Raw genomic sequence first — 18347 nt, forward strand, 5'->3', positions numbered from 1 at the left:
CCACTCCAACACAGAAACCTGCTCCTCCCTTACTGGTCTCCATCTCAGTAAATGGCTTCTCCATTTACCCAGTTACTCAAACCAAACACTATCTTTTTCTCACATCCTCCAACCAAATGATCAGCAAACTCACTCTCTCTCAATCCTAACTTTTTTTCATTACCTCCAAATCCAGCACCTGGTCCAAGCCACCATCTCCTTTCACTGGAATACCACCAAACTCTCCTAACTCGACTCCTGCAGGCTCCACGATCATCTCTTTTCCCCACAGTAGCCAGAATATTTTTTTTTAATGTAAATCAGATCATTTCTTGCCTGTATAAAATTCTAGTGACTTTCTATACTTAGAATAAAATCCAAACTTATCATAGGCAACCAGACCCTACATGATCCGGCCACAGCTCCTCTCCAATCTCAGCTGTAGCCATGCCCCACCCCTGCGCTGCCTTCTTGCTCACTGGTTTTGCTGCTTTCCTTGACCATCAAAGCAGGCACTCACCTCAGGCCCTTTTCACATGTTTCCTCTCCCTGGAACTCTACCTCACTTCCTTAATGACACAGCTCAAAAGTCACTTCGTTGACTACCTAAGTAAAATATCAGACCTCATTTTCTGAAAGTTTCTGTCCTCTGTATCCATTCTATTTTTTTCTTCCTAATACACACATTATATATATTCCATTGCTTCTTTATTTTATCTGTCTCCCCCATTAAAATATGTTTCAAGAGGGCATAATTGTATCTTGATCACTATTATGTCCTCAGTGCCTAGAAAAATACCTGACATTGTATTCTCATCATAGATATTTGCTGAGTCAACTAAGTAATTAGTTAGTTTTGCAAATGAGGAAACTGAGGTTTGAAAGTTTGTAATTTTCCCTCTGGGAGGTAATATATGGACCACACCAGAATACAATATTATAATTTCTAAAAATATAAAAATAAAAGTTCATCTTATTTAGTTACTCTTTACTAAGAGTTAACAAGTGCCAAATACTGTCCTTTTCCTCCTCCTCCAATTTCTGAGTCTTTATCTCTATTGTTAGATGAAAAGACTAAGGGTCAGAGAGGTTAACTGACTTGCCAAAGTCACACAGCCAGCACTTGACCACACTGGGAAGCCAGGGCTGTGAATTTCAAAACTCAGGATTTATTTTGCATAGTTCTTGTCATCTTATCACACTTGCATCCACTGTTAACAAGGCAATGTCCTCATGAAAGTGAACATTTGCTTGAATTTTATGCTGACCATTTATTTCCTCTTTTTCTGAGATCAGTGCCTTGCTTTTCCTTTGTGGAACCCCTCCCCGGCCTCAAGCCCAGTGATGAGCACATGATCAGGACTGGGCAATCAGAATGGACCATTCTCTGGCCACAAGGATTCATTAACTTTCCAGCTAGACTACTAATGACAGTCCTGAGATTTTTTGCTACAGAAAGTCTTTCCCCTGGTGTTGCTAAACTTACAGACTTTCAATTCAAAGTTGCTGATGACCATCAATGCCACTTTGTGGGGAGAACTTGTCTGAGAATGAAGCTAACACTCAAAGGAAAACAGAGTTGCAACATAAAGAATGCCGTGTCCTGATGAAAAAAACATAGGGCTTAAGATCTAGCAGTATCTTAAGATGCTTTTATCTTGAACTTCCCAAATACATGAGCCAACAAATTCTTTTTATTCCTCTGTAAGCCATTTTGAGTTGGGATCCAGCCATTATCTGAAATCCAAAGAATTCTGATTTACATACAAGAAAATCAATATTGCATCTGTACACAGATTAGAAGAAAGGAAAGCTGGAACTATAAAAATCAATTAAAAGCTAGCTAAAGGTTCATCTCATTGACACTGCATTTGAAAATGTTACAACAAGGGAAAAACTATATATTCACAGCAATGTACATCATTATATTTTTGTCATGGAAAGTCAATGAACAAATTTAAAATGACTGCCATTCAACAAGCCAGTGAGAACATGCTTTTTAGTCAGAGAGAAAGGAACAGTAACAAAAAAAAAAAAGCTGGTGACTAGTATCTACCCTGAATTGATACACTGAATATAGTCCACTATTGCCTGCTATGCTCACCAGGGATATCTAATCAGAGCCATGATTATAGGGACATCACTTGCTGGGAGCATGGCTCAGAGTGACAAGGGTGTGCAAGGAATCACGCCTTTATCTTGCATACTTATATTTCTAACTCCTTAACAAAACACTACCTAGTTAATTAAAAACACAATCAACTGAGAACATCTCCTATGCTCAGACAAAAGCTATGTCACTTCAAAACATTCTGCTAACTTAAAGTTCAGTTAAACCTTGTGTGCATGTGGTAAGTGTGCACGCGTGTGTATATGTGTGTTTTAATAACAGTCTTGCTGTATCCTTGTCTCCTTCAGTCCTAAGTTGTCATAACCAGAAAAAAAGCACAGCAAGTCCTGGGAAGGGGTGAAAGAAGGAGTCAAACAAACCCTTCTACCATGTGAGGTACAAATGAAGGTCTCTGTATTCTCTCAGGGCTAGGACAAGTTCAAGCCACTAATTATTCAAAACACTTTATCTGTCACGAAAGTAAAGCTATAGCAACATACTCCATCAGATTCCTTGGAGCTTCTTTCCTGTGTTAGATACACTGAGACTGATCTTTCATTAAAACACAAGGAGAAGGAGAAGGAAGAGATCAAATTCTTTATGTCACCCAATGCTGGTTCCAACCCTCAGTTTTCTAGCTTACAAATTTTAAATAACTAAAGGGCAAACCCCGAAGGTAAGTACACCCCATCTTTACCCTTGTTCTTTAACTTAGAATACTCTGAGAGATTGCTGTGAACAGCAGTTAATGGTTAACAGAAGGTGTGTAGTTGCATCCCTATTATGAAGAGTATGAGCACAGGGCTCAGCTGTAAATAATCCCCACCTATCGGAGTGAAATATCAATGTAGTTTGGTACATTGCCAACATTTGCCAACCTGGAGCTTTGTCATAACCTCAGCTCCCGTTGCTGCACTTTGGGTTTTTTTCTTCGGTTTTGGCTGCATGGGTGGATATTCATGCATAACTGTGCATGGATTGACCACGTTTCTTTATCAAGAACGCCTACATGGGTTAAATTTCTACATCAAAGGGCATACTCCAATATCTTTGCTTTGGACAAGTGTCAAGAATAAGTAAAACATTATTTATCTTTATTGCCAAATTGAGGGTGGGAGCTTGGCATAATGGAAGGAACACTGGGCCAACAGTCCCTCAGTCTGGCTACCAACTCACTGTTCCCATTATTAAGAAAGTCTGTTTACAATCTGGGTCTCAACTGTTCCATCTGAAGAATCCACTGGGCTACAGGGTGTTGGGCAGGGTGAGCAAAAGGAGAAATTTCAAGTAATTAGAACTTCTCTGAAGTTAAACTTTTGAAGAGGTGAGTTGCTTGTCATTGGAGGTATGTAGGCAGCATGTGGGTAACTATTTAAGGATGTCTAAATGAGAGATGTGATTTTGATGACTGATAGGGTTTCTTCCAAAGCTAAAAGTATAGGACTGTGACAGTTCATGTTACTTCTGTTTCTCAAAGACCAAGTGTTTTGAATGGTTTTCCAATTTTAAAAAAGGATGCAAGCTCCATCCATATATACTGTCACAAACAGGCTCCATCTATCAAGCATGATCACAGACATTTCTGAGCAGGTGGAATTAAAAGAACAATGGAATGTGTGATTTACTAAGGCCAGATATTTGCAAAGAGTTAGCTGTCACATGCTTGTTAGTCTCATCACCTCATCATCATCACTGCCCTAACCCATTACCAGCCAGATGTACTACAACACCCAATCTCACGTGGATCAAACACACAAGCATTCCCCAAAATAGCCTTCTACATCCCATGGTCATCATGATTTCCCAGTAACCTTTACTGAGGGGGAAAAAGAAAACTCTTAGATCATCTGAAAACTTGCAACTGTGCAAATTCTCACTAAATGGAAGAAAAAAAATTGCTCTCCTTGGCTGTTTACTAGGACTTTGCTTTCTGGAAGATATTTGGAATTTGTAGGATCCTGTCTCAGCAATTTTTTTTTAACCTCGATCAGTTGATTATACTCTGTAAAAGAATTTCTTTCTATAAATTACTCCTGAAAAAAATCACATTATTTGTTTATCCAGACACCTAAATGAAGGTAGTGCACAAGTGAAAATGTGTATAAACCATAAAAAAAAAAGAATCTGTATTTCAAGGGCTGGAACTTCATTGAAACTGTCTTTTTCTAAGGCTGGAGGTCAATATGCCATTTGTGCTGTCACCTAGAAAGTTTTAGTCCTAAATAAAAAGCCTCTAGCTGTTTCCTTTCCATAAATGAAAAGCCATACAGACGCCAATTCAGTTACACTTAAAGGACCACCATACTGATATATACAATTAGAGTGCAAGATGGCTTTTAACTTTTTTCAAAATAACTAAGAAAATATTTTTCCTAGGTAAATAAACATTTCTCAGCTGGGAACTTTAGCTCCTTTATTAAAAAACTGATGTTTTCAATAGAGGCACACCCACTCTGCCTTTGGGGGGGAAATGGATTATAAGTAAAGGGGGAACATGAATTTCTATTCCACGTAGAACTGAGTGGAGTATATCTAGAGTATTTCTAGAAATCAGATGTTTTTTAAGGAAGCAATCCCCCGCCGCCGCCGCCAAACAATGTGGTGAGGAGAGTGCAGCTACAAGAAACCAGATCCAATTAAATATGGATCTGGACTATTCATGAAGAAAAGAAGATGATTCAGAAGGCATTTATTTATATATTTACTTTTCTGATCACCTGACAAATGTCTCACTCTCGATACGGCCATATGTTCTGTGAGGAAAGAGGTACAGTGCATAGGGCACTGCTGAGTGAATGGCATGACATGATATGAAAGTTTATACTTGACCATTAGGAAAGGAATTAGCCTTGTCTTTGTGTCGACAAAGTGGAGGTAGTGGGAGTCTCAAGAGAACTGAGCCTCACTGTGAGACAGACCATCCAACATCAGAGCTGTCCAATTACTGACCTGTGTGCCTTGGCAAGCAACAAGGTCCACCCACCTCAGTGGGAGGCTCGAACAGGAGCCAGAAAACCATAAGTCAGTCACGTTTGAGGGGAAGGAGCAAGTCTTGGATGATTCTGAATTCTGATGAAATCCAGGAATGCAATGAGAACAGAACTAAATAGAGGCTGTTTATTGTAGAGCAGAGGTTCTCAAGTTTAAGCATGCACGAGAATCACCTGAAGCCTTATTAAAACACAATGGCTGGGCCCCACCTCCAAGTTTCTGATTCAGTAGGTTTAGAGTGGACGTTTTGCATTTCTAACAAGGTCCCAGGTACTGCTATGCTGCTGCTCTGGGGACCACTCCTTAAAGTTAAACATAGATTTCCCAAGTGTGGTTCTCATGCCTCCTGGAGAAAGCACATGATATTAGGAAGTAGGTGGATACAGCATTAAGTACCATCGAATCATATGGTAAAAAATGTGTTCTCTTTTCATTTTCTATTTTAATCACTTATTTACATCGAAGAAAAGGACTCACGTGTTAGTTTATCTTCGAGTCCTTCCTGATATCTGGTAATCTCTCTTTTATAATAAACAGGTTCAAGGCTCACAGTCTTTTGTGAGAAACACTGTTGTCTTTCTGGGGTCCCGCCAAGAAGCAGATCTTGAGGTGAAGATTAAATAGATGCACATAGTTGATCTGGCAGGTGCAGGCACCCTGGCAGGGGAGTAATGATATAGGAAAGGGAATGAGGAATGTGTTATTAAGCCATCGAAGCTTAATCCCACAGGGAAGCTCTGGGCAATAGTGTAAAACACATGCCTCAGAATTACCCTGGACAAGTAGGGAGGGAACTGGGGTTCTGACACTCTCACACCCATCATTTGGGTTGTCCACAGGGGGACATGGATTCCCAGGCACCTCCAGTCCATCATGCTTGTAATAAAAGTCAATTTCAGCAGACTGAGGGCAGCCCTCCAAAAATTATAGAGATTCATCACTGGAAGTCTGTGGTTTATACAGAAACAGTGAGAGGATCTGCAGGAAAATGGGAGAAGCAGTGGTATTATCTGCTCCAACTATTTAGCTGAAATCTCATACATGGTTTTGTGTGATAAATTGCACTTATTTTTACAGTTATCTTCTATTTCTTGCAATTGGTACTCGTTTACACTTACACTGTTTCTTTGTAAAATAAATTCATTTAGGGAAAACCGATAGATCTAAAGAAAAGTGCTATGCAGATAATGCTCCAGGTGGCACAGGAAGGTGGCAAGAATCACAAAGGTGAAAGAAGTTCATGAAATGCTGACAGTGATTTAAAGCAGAGATTAGCAGAGGTTTTTTTTTGTTTTTTTTTTTCTATAAAGGGCCATTTAACAAATATCTTAGGCTTTTCAAGTATAACATCATTATCACAACTACTCAACTCTGCTGCTATAGTGTGAAAACAGCCATAGACAATACACAAATGAATGAAGATGACTGTTTTCCAATAAAATTATTTATGGAATTTGAATTTCATATGTTTTTCACTTGTCACAATATAGTATTCTTCTTTTGATTTTTTCAACGATTACAAAATGTAAAAATCATTCTTCACTTGCAGGCCATACAGAAATAGGCAGTCAGTCAAATAGTTTGCCAGCCCCTGATTCAAGGATTAGCCTTGCAATCCGTCCTCATTCTATCAATTGCCCGTATGCCCTTGGACAAATTACTTACTTTTCTTAGCCTCAGTGGCCTCTTCTGTGTGACCCGGATGAGCATAATACCAATGTCACAAGATTATTGCAAAAACCAAATGAAAATAAATACTTTTAAAGCAGGTGCCCAGAAAGTTCACAAAGTAATGTTAGCCAGCTATTATAACTAGGTGGTCTCCAGCTTCGCAGTGCCCCAGTCATTGGAGTCTGGATGTTTCCCACTCTGCTTCTCCACAAAGGCAGGTATGCATCTGGGGGCTGATCTTTCCTACTTTAGGATGTGTTTACAGAAATTATTTCTCTTCTCTATAGAACAAGCCCTCGAAAGTTGAGCCTGATAATGCCCAAAAGGTTTTATCACCACTGACTTCAGAGACCTGGAATTGGGAGCAGGTCAAACTAAAATTTGCATTTCATCTAAATTAAGTCACCAAATTATAGTGTTTAGGATCTTGCAGAATTATGCTGCTGATATCAGTAGTTCTCAAACATCAGAATACCTAAAAATCACTTGCAAAACTGCAGATTCAAGTGCCTCACTCAAAGCATTTTTGAATCAGTAGGTCCAGGAGTCTGCATTTTAACAAATGTCCCAGTGATTCTGGCACAGATGACTCATAGACAGTAGTTTGGGAAACATATCAAGGCTGGATCACAATCCACCAGGTGAGCATGCCCTTCTGAAATCCTCTTTAATAGTTTTCCCATATCTGTTTAAATGCTTCATCAGCCAAGAGACAAAGATTACATTATTTGCTGTGCATGCCAAAAGAAAGGTCTCTGCCACAGTATTTACCTCTTCTGCCTTCACTCTTTTCTATTTCTTTTGAACCCCCTGGAGTAGAAAACAGTATATACAAAACTCTCTACTTCAGATATCATGTGCTGATTATCATATACAATTAAGCATGCCAGGGCAATCTCAAAGGATATGAGCTATTTAGGGCTTAGATGGAAATTCTTGAGCAGAATCTGCATCTTTACTAGACTAGGAAGATGTTATCTCCCCAAAGACTGCTGCCCACAATTTCCTTCCAACAGCTCCTAAACAAACCCCTTGGGGAAAAGATACAATCATATCCATAGATTTTAGAGGGGCCCATTTAACACAGAAGAGAAGACTACTGGGGAGGAAGCAGGGGAGTGGTCAGGACACATTTCTATAACTGGTATTTGCTGAACACATACAAGTACTAAACCTTCACATGCATTACCTAATTTCATCTTCACATCATGTTATGAAGGAGAACTGCAATTATCCCCATTTCACAGATGAAGAAAGTAAGCATAGAAAGGAGGTATTGTCCAAGGGCACACCACAGCCCAGACCTTTCAACCACTAAGTTATCCCATTAAGGATCCAGATCTCAGTAGTCCCTTATCTCAACTTTTCAAGCTTAATTTTATTAGTTATTTACATAGCTCTTTGAAACCTACAGAATGTCTACTGACACTTGAAAGATGATAATTTTTTTTTATCATATCCCAACTTCGCTCTTAGCACCACATGACTCTTGAGTTCCTCATTTTGCTTCCATAAGCCCCAGGTCTCCAGCTGTTCAATGTGGTTAAGATATCCAGCCCACCTGTCTTGCAGATCTGCTATCACTCATGAAGTTCAAATAAGATAACATATGTGAAAGTTCTCTGAATATTGTAAAAAGTTATCTAAAATGGTAATTTCCCAGGCTGTCATTTCTACAAACTACTTCTAAAATTCTGAGAAGGAAGAAAGAGTAAATTAGTTTTGTAAAATCATCTATATCAAAAATCATACTTTCCAGACATCTGGGGTAGGTTGTAAAGCACCAAACCTGCAAATATTTGTGGAGCAGGAGAAATGCTGCTTCTACTTGGAAAGTAGACTAACTATCATGCTCAATGTAATGGAAATTTTGGGAGCTTGAGAATCAGCTGACCTGGGTGCTGGTCACTGTCTTGTCACTAGGTGACCTTGAGAGAGTCTTTCCCTCTCCCCTGCTAGTAGATACAATGCTGTTTGGTGGTTAAAAAAAAGTGGTCAGATTGCCAGTGTTCAATCCACCACCTCCTCATGAGTGATCTTGGGCAAGTCATGTCACCTGTCTTGGTTTCAATTTCCCAATTATAAAAATGAGAATTAGAAACAGCTGCTTACTTTGAAATCATCCCCCAAATGGATTGATGAATGGATAGAAGAGTGGACAGACAGAAATATGATAAGGAAAATTAGTAAAATGTTCATTGTAGAATCTATGTGTTAAGTATATGGATGTTCACTATATAATTCTTTGAACTTTTCTCTTAAACATTTTTAACAATAAAATATTGGGAAATTTTAAAATGCAACAACAGTGTTGTCAGAAAAGTAGGATGAGACATAGAGCTCTCAGCAATGCCCATGGTATTGGCATACTTTTGTAATGATTATTTACTGTGCAGTTAGAAGATGGGACAAGATGATAAATGCCTTCAGAGCTCTTATAATCTGTGAGTCAGAGCTGTGCCAGGTGAGCCAGAGACATGACATGCATGAGCAGAAAGAGAAGCCAGGCCACATGGCATAGAAATCAGATGGACAGAGAGGAGCCAGAATGCAGCCACAGAAGTATCAGAAACCAGGAGGTATGCACAAACAGAAGCAGCAGGACCCTATGCAGGGGATGCCCAACATGGGAGTACCCTGAAAATAAAGGCGAGTGGCCATCATTACATGTCAAGTTAATGTGTTTCTCTCTCAACTATTCCTTTGGTAGGAGAAATGCACCAGATTTCGAGTCAACCCTGCATTCAAATCCTGTCTCTGCTACACTAGTTATGTGACAGCAGGAGATACTCATTAAAGCATCACTAGATCACTTGTGCTGGGAATACCCACCACAATACAAGAGTGAGACCTTGGCATTTATACCTCTGCTATGACCTTGGGCCAATCCGATTCTGTCTCTCAAGAATTTGAATGGAAAGACACACTAATAAGAATATGTCACATTAATGATACAGCAATGGGGAAAAGACTGTGAACTCCCAGAGCTGAATTATCTGAAGATGACCTGGTTTCCAACCTTCCTGGGGTCTAGTTCCTTGAACTGACGAGAAGCCCCATTATCCTTCCAATAAATTCCACTTTTTGCTTAAGCAAGAAAGTGCTGGCTTTTATTATGTATACACAAAGATATATATTTACTAATACAATTAGCCTTCTGAAAACACAAGGTTGTTCTTTAAATTTGCAGACTTTGGCTTCCTCATCTGTAAACAAGAACAACAACTCTTCTTTCAGGGGTTTGATATAAAAATCAAAAAAGACTAGGTGTATATAACTCCACAATACGTAGTACATATTCAATAAACATTACTTGAATTGAATATGAGTTTCAGAATCACTAAATCATTCTGAGCAAGTACTTAAGAGTCACCTTGCCTAGGTGAAGGATGGGTGGCCATGCAAAATGAAATAGGTGCTGGTAATCAAGAAGAAAGGAGTTTGCAGAATTTGAAATTTGGTTTTAAAAGAAACTTTTCTGATTGAGATTTTTTAAAATTTAATCAGTTACATCAATGTTCTGACTTGAGTTTCTGTTGGGTTTCTTCATTGTGCTAATGTTGATTTGAAAGGGAAAAAAAGTACAAAGCCACAGGAAACAAAAGCTGGATGGACTAGTCAGAATTTATCTGGCAGTAGACAAGATATTAAATTATCTTTTATTTGGATTATCCTGTGAATAATGAGGAATTTTATTATCCAAATTGAGGTAGCAGTAGGGGAGGGTGGAAGTACGGAACAAGAAAAGATCTAAGATCAGAATTATTTCCAACCTAGAAATACTATAACTGACAAAAAGCAAAGGTTTTTCTGAAATTCAAAATGAGAGGCAAAGCTTAGATGCTTAGTGAGAGATGTCAATTAGTCCCTAGCAATTATCGTTCTTTCAATCTTGCTCTATCCATTGATTCTCCTAAATCCAAATGTTGAGTTATCTTAAAAATAAGATATCTCTTTATTTTAAAAAATCTCAAGGGGGTGGATTGTGAGCTTTATTTGGTTATTAGGTCTTAATCATGTGGTTCACTATTGTTGTCCCTGGACCAGCAGCATCAGCACCACCCAGGAATCTGTTAGAAATGCTAATTCTCAGACCTCAACCCAAAAGCACTGAAACAGAAATTCTGGGAACAGGGACCAGCAATCTGGGTGTTGATATAGGGTCTTAGAGGAAATAGTCAACTTTCTTAGGGCTTGCCTTGGATCTTTGAGCTTAACAGTAATTGGTGCAGTAGTCATTCTTACTCTGGCTATATTTAAAGTTAGCTCTACCAATAAGCCTGTTTGGTGGCTATTTACATCACACTATATTGTCCCCTATCCAACTACATACAACTTTCTACTGCCTCAAAGTATAAAAACAGCATGCAGAATGGAAGAATGAAAGGGCAGGCCAAAAAGAATATGGAAGTAGGGTGTTGATAAAATATGCCAAAGCAATTTTGGTGACAGAAGTGGTATCTAAAGTTTAGATGTGGTGAGGACTTAATTGTTTTGCTCCTTTCTGCCATCCTTCTTTTTCCCTGAGCTCCTCTCCCCCCAATTTATCCAACCCTGCCACTATCCCTTTCACTCTGTGTATGCCTTGGAGCTATTTCTGAATAACTGGAATACAAAGAATGGGAAGACAAAAAAGGGAAGAAATCACATTATTTCAGCTGAACACAACTACCAACCTCGTAGTCTCTAGCCTTCCTAGAAGTAGACTTGATTCTACAATTGAACTAGATGATGTTTAAGATCATTTCCCACTGTGACATAAAGATCCCATTCACAGAAGCCAGTTGACTGCGGGCGTTCAGAACACAGACCCTGGAGCACACAACCCAACCCCAGCTCTACCATTTCACAGCTGAGAGAACTCGGGCTTGTTATTCCACCTAAGTTTGAGTTACCTCAAAATAAAAGTATCTTTCTCATAGGACTCTTAATGAAGATTAAATGAGATCATCTATGTAAAGCATTTAGAACTGTACCTGGCACATAACAAGGGCTAGATTAATGTGAGCTATTAGGATTATTATTACATTGTCTCTAAAACACTTCTCAGCCTTCAGCAGCATCTTGAGCATTTCCAGACATAGCAACAAGGCAGTAAGAAACCAGGAGGCATAAAGGTAAATGTGTGAGGGTGGCTAAGTTGGAAGAGGGTGGAAAAGCACTTGGCAACACAGCAGTTCATCTGTCTATTAAAACACTTTGTTGTAAGGTCTTTCTGTACAAGGCCCCAAAACTTGTGCTTGTATTACAAGAGTGGTTCTCAACAGGGTTTGGTGAGGCTGGGGCACTTCATCCCCCAAGGAGACACTGGTAATGTCTAGAGATACTTTCGATTGTCCCAGTAGGTGGTTGCTAATGGCACCGAATGGGTGCCAGAGATGCTGCTAAACATCCTATTATGCACAGGATAGTCCCTCCCAACTAAAAATTATCTAGCCCAAAACATCATAGTACAGAGGTTTGAGAAACCGTGAATTACAACTTTGTGTGTGAAGTTATCTTAATAAGACTTCGTACTTTTTTTTTTCAATTTTCAAAAAGGCAATGATATGGGAGATTCTGGCACTTGATGAGAGATGAAATTGGGTGACTTCTAAGACCTTTTCAACCCTAAGACTTAATGTGTGCAGCTGACCCTCAACCACAAACCTAAGTCAATAGAGCATTTTCATTCTCTCCCCTTTGCCTAGTTTCTTTCCCTGAAGACAAACTAAATTTTTTTTAAGATAGTTAGATACTGGAAGGTAACCATAAGGCAATGGGGGAAATGTTTCTTGTTAAAAGAACATCAATGATAAGAGAATTCTAGAGCTGGAAAAAGTCTTAGAAATGATCTAACAACTAGATTCTAGTTGAAGTCTACCATCCCATTTCACACATGAAGAACCTGAGATTTAGAAAGGCCAAGAAAGGCCGAGAGACTTGATCTAGGTCAGATAATGCTACAACCATCACAAGGCCCAGATTGTTCAAAGAAAAAACTTATTAGTCAGTGATAATATCAAGGAATTCCTATGTGTATTTGCTTTGACTTTTTTCAATGATCACAGTCTACAGATCTGTTTCTATCTCTGGAAATCCCTGAATATGGGTCTCACCTGATAAGGTGGTGGCAGTGGGAATAAAAAACAAACAAATTAGGTTCAAGAGGTATTGAGGAAAGCCAGATAAGACCTGCCTATTGATTAAGCTATTGCTGCTACTGATAAAGGAAGAGGAGAAATAAAGAGGCAACTTCAGTTCCAAGCCAGGGTGATTTGGGAGTTGATGGTGGTTCAACAAGAGATGGGAAAGTCAGGAAGTGGTCTAGGGTAGCTGGTCACTTACTTTGGGTTTCAGATGTTGTTCTTTAGCATGTGAAGATGGGGGAAGAGATGAGGGGATGAACAGTGTCAGGGAGGTCTGCAAGAACTCAAGTTGAAGAAAACATTCAATTTGGTGGTTATGAAGCCACTGTGGCCCCTCCAAAGACCAGTGCTTCAGGAGTGAAATCCAGAAAACTCAAGAGCACCACTGTCTTCTGGGCCCTGGGACCTCTGCTCATCATGGGCTCAACACTCTCCGAAGCTCCTTGCTAGGTTGATATGCCACAGTTCTCCTGGAGTTCAAATGATGTGCCAATCAACTATATAATAATAATTATAATAAATACGAGTCACGTGGGAAAAATAAACATAAGATAAAAAAAGACTAGAAAATGATACAAATCCTCTTTACTATTTTTTTCCACACTCATCATTTAAAAAAAATTTTTTTATCTTAACTTTTTTGGGGGAGTAGGGGGAGATAATTAGGCTTATTTAATGGAGGTACTGGGGATTGAATCCAGGACCTTGTGCATGCTAAGCTTGTGGTCTACCACTGGGCTATATATACCCTCCCCTCTACACGCATCATTTTTTACGTGAGAGCTGCTCCTCAGAACGCCATGAGTCTCATCCCCTGTCCTGACTTTTTCCTTGTTTCTAGGGCACTGCATCCATCACTAGTGTCCTTTCCTTTCATCACCTGGGTTCACCAGCAGCGCGCAGCAACCTCTCCTCCCTCAGCACTGACACTGAAGTTCACAGAGAGGACTAGGCAAACACCCCCATCCCAGCCCCCAGGGTTACCACAGCTTTTTGATCCAGGGACTCCCTCCAGCAAGGAGAGCAAACTTGCCCCAGTGTCCTTCCATCAAAAGCCACCTTTTGGTTCCTGCCTAACCTGTACCCTAAGAAACATTTTTTGTTCATTTTAACGGACCAAGGGAAATCAAGCCAACGTTTTCACAACACTGAACTCTAGGAAGACGAGCTCTCGCCATGACTTCACCTCTGCCAGCCACCACTTCCCTGTATCACCAGCCGCTTCTTCCAAAGGCAACTACAGCACAGTGCCACACACTGGGTCGCAAGCTGAGGGGAAATGCATGTGAAACTGGGACTGGGATTCTGTGAACGACGACTGCAGGAAGCTGGCTAGCACTGGCAGCCTCCGCGCGAACGCTTCATGCAGCGCAGAGTGCGCCCACACACTCGCGGTCACTTACACACACAGCCGGCTACACACTCAGGACATGTACATCTCGCCACACACACACACACAGCACACTCTTTCTGCTACACATCCAAGACCATCCACAGGGTCCACACATGTACCCGGTCACACACGGTTATGGATGCAAAACCCGTGTTACGCCTCTCTCTCTCACACACACACTCTCTCTCTCACACACACACCCTACCTCACAGAGCCAGCGAACACACCGGCGGTCTCACAAGTACTTACGTACACCGGCGCCGGGCACTAGCCGCAACCCTAGCGGTCCCACGCCGGAGGCATGTCCGACACAACCCGCCAGCCCACCTACAGCCTGAGCCGCCGCGCAGCCCATCCCTGAGGTAAAGCCGGGTCCGCGGAGCCCGGAGCCCCCAGCCGTCCCCGCCGCGCCTCCCCGCCCCCGCCGCGTTCCCGCGCACACGTGGGCTCGCAGGGCCGTGACCCCCACGCCCTCGCCGCACCTACCCGCCGCCCGAGGCGAGGGAGCGAGGCGCCCTGGCGGACCGGAGCGGCCACCACTCGCCGCGGAGCCGAGCTTCTGCCGTCGCCGCCGCTGCGCTCCCAGCCGCTGCCTGCGCCCTCCCCGCCGCCCCCTCGGGTGCCGGCTCCAGCCCCCGCGCTGGGAGGCCGGCGGGCGCGAGGCGCGGGCCCAGGGCTGCGGGCGGAGGGACCCCAGCGCCGGCTCACCTGGGCGTGCGCGCCGAGCATCGTCCTCCTCGCGGCCGGCCGAGCGGGGCTCCGGGAGCTCCGCAGCCGCCGGACGCCAGGGTCGGCGGACCGCGGCCGGGCGCGCAGGGGAGTGGGCGCCGAGGGCCGGAGGGACCTCACCCCTCGGGGTGGGCCAGCGGACGCCTTCCTGGGGAACCCTGCCCATCCGAGGGAACGAGTCCTGGGCTCACTGCTGGCTCCTGGGTGACCTTGGGCAAGTGGGCTAACCTCTCTGAGTACCCATCTCCTCTGCTGAGAGATAATAAACTTGAAAACTGAAAGCGCTTGTGGTGTCCGCGCCAATGGAAATCCTACCCCTGTACAGCCTGCTTCCTTCTCATGCCTCGGACTCTGCCAGGGCAGGGCTCCTTTGGGAGCAGGGTTCAGAGTAAGCTCTGTTGGCCCTTAAACAGAAGACTCCCAAGTTTTCCAGAGCCAATGTTTCAATTGACTGAAGTCTTCATAAGTGACCCTGTCAATAATTGTTTTGCTTCCCTGCTCTGGAGGAAGCCTATTCCCCTAGCTCTGTCCACTTGTGACCTTGAGCATGTGGTGAGGCCAGAGCCCAGCCTCACTGAGAAATAGGGACCATAAACTTGCAGTCCTGTTGAGTCTCTCCAGAGCTTCTGCCTATGTGTCACTAGTGAGTTGTAGTATCTGTGGGGAACTGAGACAGAATGGAAAACCTTTTTCCCCAACACATCTTTCCAAGGCCTCAGATTCCAGGGACAGAACAATTCAAGAGTTAAGCAACTTCAAGAAAGGAAGGGGAAAGAAAACTCTTCCTTTGGTGAGACAGGTGAGGCACCAAATGGCCTACTGGCCAGATAACTCCCCCATTCCAGGACCACTGAGTCTGCGTGGGAACTTGACAAAACAGAGGCACTGTGACAGTAATTAACCTCCAAAAGCAAACAAATCTTTCCAGGCAATCTTAAAAATTATTAACTTACAATTGTGAGCACAACCCAAGTGAACTGGAAATTTAAACTGACCAACCTATTCATTCCAGAAACTTCTAAGCTGGTCCCTTCCTCAGATTCTCTCTGTTGATATTCCTGCCTCTCACTTCCCCCTTCTTTTGCCAACCCCAAATGTCTGTATTTCTTCCCCATCCTGCTTGTACACTTTTTCTACCTTTTCCCTTTCCCATCTCAGTTTCTCCCCACCCTAGGTATCTCTTTACCTTCTTTGTGTCCTGTCTCTGTCTCAACACTTCTCACTCTCAGCCATTCTTACCCATTATTTCTCTCCCTGGCATGTATATGTCTTGAATATTTATTCATGTTATATGCCCCATTCAAAATTTGAAAGTGTAAAAATGGTCAGTTATTTCTCTAAAGATAAGACCCAAACTTAAATTTACCACTACACCACTTTCCTAAACCAAATACTCTTGATGAGTGACACCATTTCCCTCACGCTCGTGGGAGCACAAAGCCTGAATCATCTCTGAGGTCTCTACCTCTCTTCCCCTTCTCCTCAGCACCCACTTACCTCTTCCCATTTCCCAGGGAGGCTCTTCCCACTCTTCCACAGGTATCTGTTGTTTCCTCCCTATTCCCATTCAACTGAATCAAATGTGATTAAGTTAAGGATACTGAGATGAGAGATTATCCTGGATTGTACAGGTGGTCCTTTAGAAAGGTCCTTGAAAGGAGAGGTGAGAGGCGCAAGAGGAGGTCAAAAGTGATGCAGTGTAAAAAGGACTTGACCAGCTACTGCTGGCCTTGCAGGAAGAAGAAGGGGTTCTGAGCCAAGGAATGCAGAAGCTGGGGAGGTCAAGGAAACAGATTCTCCCCTAGAATCTCCAGACAGGAAGGTAGCCCTACAGACATCTTTATTTTAGTGCAATGAGACTCATGACAGACCTCTGCTCTAGAGACCTGTATGATGATATATTTGTGTTGTTTTAAGCCACTAAGTAATTTGTTGTAGCAGGAATAGGTACCTAATGCAGTACTTCTCTTTTACTGATGGAGGTATACACAAATGCCGTATCTTGTTATTAATAGCAATCTAAGGTAGCCCCTACTTTAAGCCATTTTGCTACACCCAAACCTTATGCTTCAAGCAATTTGCTCTCTGAACCCCTGCTTTTCTTTTTTTGTCTGTACCAGTGCTTGCAAAGTCCTCTCCAGAGTGCCGTCCTCCAGGTGTGGCCTGTCCTACCTCTCTTCAATGCTCATGGGTTCCATGGAGCTGCTCCTGATCTCTTACTTCTTTGCTTCTGTAAAACTTGGTATTTTTCAAAGTATATTCCATTTCAAATGGTGCTTTCTAATGGGAGAGAAGGGAACAAGAGAGAAGAACAGACTTTATATGCACAGGTTGAAACTGCTCGAGGCTCTCTGTTCCCACAAGGCTGTTTCCCTCTCTCTACTGCAGCACTAACCACCACACTGTGTGACTGTGAGTTATTTACAGGTCGACTTGGCCGCTGGTGAGTGCCTCCAAAGTGGAGACCAGGTCTTACCTCCCTCTCTACATCCCAGCTCCTAGATCCATGCAAGGCACACAGTGGGGATTCAGTAACTGGTTTTTGAATGAATGGATCAAGCAAGCAAGTGCAATGTCTGGTTGTGTTGAACAGATAGGGCTATTAACAATGTTTTCTTGCACCATCTGTCTCTATTTAGCTGGGCTGGTCAATTGAAGCATCTCAGTTAGTGAAATGTGGTTTTAAATGTGGCTGCTTTGAGGCATCGCTCAAAACATAGACTTTTCCTTTCTTTGGCTTTTGTTTGTTTGTTTTTGTTTTGCTTTTGCTGGAGAACATTCCCACAGTAAAAGTTCTTTTTTTAATCAGCTTTATTTAAAAGGGCTACTATTATTAGTAAAATGACTATAAACATGCTAACTCTTTGGCCCAATAATTCTACTACTTAAAATGCATCATAAGTATAATAAGCCTAGGTACACAAAGATTTACCTAAGAGAATGTTCACTGCAGGATCTTTTATAACAGTGAATAACTGAAAATAGCCCAAATGTAATGGGGGATTAACTAAATATACTATCTCTACCATAAGATACAATTAAGCTATCAAACATGATTGTCAGTTGATACTTATTATATAGAAAGACATTTATGAATATTTTTATATTCTTTATGTGTATGTTTATTTTCTAACTGCCATATAATAAGCCTATATTTAAACTTTAGGTTCAATTATTATTTTTTTAAATAGCTTTGCCTCCAAAAGGAAAATTGTATAAAACCTCGATATTTTTCCACATTCCAAGAAAACACATTTACAGATGAGATTCAATTCTCTGATGGTGGCAAAAGAAGGGAAAAGTCACAAAAGGCTTGAAATATAATCTGGGCTTATCTTCAAATGAC

General features: G+C 41.8%; 1 protein-coding gene and 1 long non-coding RNA gene across 3 annotated transcripts in view; one reads left to right on the forward strand and one right to left on the reverse strand.

Moving 5' to 3' along the window:
- Positions 1 to 18347, reverse strand: part of HTR4 (5-hydroxytryptamine receptor 4) — a 371144-nt gene that overhangs the window by 139073 nt on the left and 213724 nt on the right. For both annotated transcript variants that reach the window (XM_010989466.3, XM_010989465.3), the window contains exon 7: positions 17174 to 17281. The gene's annotated coding sequence lies outside the window, so the exon portion shown is untranslated. The remainder of the gene's footprint in view (positions 1 to 17173; positions 17282 to 18347) is intronic.
- Positions 14329 to 18347, forward strand: part of LOC135321019 (uncharacterized) — a 59346-nt gene continuing 55327 nt past the window's right edge. The window contains exon 1 of the long non-coding RNA XR_010380394.1: positions 14329 to 14634. This is a non-coding gene — a long non-coding RNA (uncharacterized LOC135321019). The remainder of the gene's footprint in view (positions 14635 to 18347) is intronic.

Source organism: Camelus dromedarius, chromosome 3 (genome assembly GCF_036321535.1).
Source record: "Camelus dromedarius isolate mCamDro1 chromosome 3, mCamDro1.pat, whole genome shotgun sequence".
Taxonomy (NCBI): domain Eukaryota; kingdom Metazoa; phylum Chordata; class Mammalia; order Artiodactyla; family Camelidae; genus Camelus; species Camelus dromedarius.